The sequence below is a fragment of the Bison bison genome, unplaced genomic scaffold (assembly GCF_000754665.1).
Source record: "Bison bison bison isolate TAMUID 2011002044 unplaced genomic scaffold, Bison_UMD1.0 scf7180017864038, whole genome shotgun sequence".
Lineage (NCBI taxonomy): Eukaryota > Metazoa > Chordata > Mammalia > Artiodactyla > Bovidae > Bison > Bison bison.
Genome location: NW_011494610.1, coordinates 3,106,501 through 3,108,031, shown reverse-complemented (window position 1 = coordinate 3,108,031; position 1,531 = coordinate 3,106,501).

Sequence of the window (1,531 nt, the reverse complement as noted above, 5' to 3'; positions counted from 1 at the left end):
CTTTATTTTTAGGGGCTCCAAAATCACTACAGATGGTGATTGCAGCCATGAAATTAAAAGACGCTTACTCCTTGGAAGGAAGGTTATGACCAACCTGGATAGCATATTGAAAAGCAGAGATATTACTTTGCCAACTAAAGTCTGTCTAGTCAAGGCTATGGTTTTTCCAGTGGTCATGTATGGATGTGAGAGTTGGACTGTGAAGAAAGCTGAGTGCCGAAGAATTGATGCTTTTGAACTGTGGTGTTGGAGAAGACTCTTGAGAGTCCCTTGGACTGCAAGGAGATCCAACCAGTCCATTCTAAAGGAGATCAGCCCTGGGTGTTCTTTGGAAGGAATGATGCTAAAGCTGAAACTCCAATACTTTGGCCACCTCATGCGAAGAGTTGACTCATTGGAAAAGTCTGATGCTGGGAGGGATTGGGGGCAGGAGGAGAAGGGGACGACAGAGGATGAGATGGCTGGATGGCATCACCAACTCGATGGATGGGAGTTTGAGTGAACTCTGGGAGTTGGTGATGGACAGGGAGGCCTGACGTGCTGCGATTCATGGGGTCGCAGAGAGTCAGACACAACTGAGAGACAGAACTGAACTGAAGCCTTTAAAACGTGCACTTTCCTAACAATCTAACTTGGGGTTCTTTCTGTGTCTGGGATTTTCCTGGTGGTCCAGTGTTTAAGACTCTGCGCTTCCACTCCATGGGGTCCAGGTTCAATGCCTGGTCTCCATCTTGTGTGGGGGCCATTATTTACTGAACTGGGACCCTCTGTCGGCAACTTTTAAGTGAAGCCTAAATGAATAGCATTGATCATAATCTAACACTGAGGGTATGTGCTACTGGATAACTAATTATAACAATCACAATTTTCCCCTGGCTTCATCTAATTGTCAAAGGGAACTGTGATTCAAAAAAGGAAAAGAACCATCATTCTAAAGGGTACAGGCTGTTTTTTACAACAAAGAGTTAATTTATCTAGTATTCTTTCTGTTCCCTTTGAGCATCCATCTCTCCAGTACCATTTTCCACATCATTGTAAAGAGTCGGGGTATAGGTCCAGGTACACCCGGATTTCGAAAACCTGAATTCCCAGCTGGACAATTTTGGGAAGATACTCCATCTTTCTAATCCTCCATTTCTTTATCTGCAAAATGGGGATTATAGTACCTGCCTCATAGGAGTGTAGTGAGTTGAATGAGACAGTGCTCAGTACACAGAATGCCTGGTGCACAGTTGGGGCTCAATAAACGGCAGATTTTCACTCTAGGACTTTGAAAGAGAACCTCTAGTAAGAGTTTCTCTACTCCACATCAGCTCCTCTCCAAGCACTGAGATACGTTCCAAGTATATATGGCAGTGCCAAGCTAGTAGGTGACATAGACTGTGCTACTGAGGGAAGAAACAGAAAGATGTACAATTAGACTGGTCTCAACGCTCCCCAAAATACTTCCTGCATTTGGTATTTTCTTTATGTGAAAGCTAATCAAAAAAGGAGCCTTAAAAGGAAACTTAGCTAACAAGGACGCTTAGAC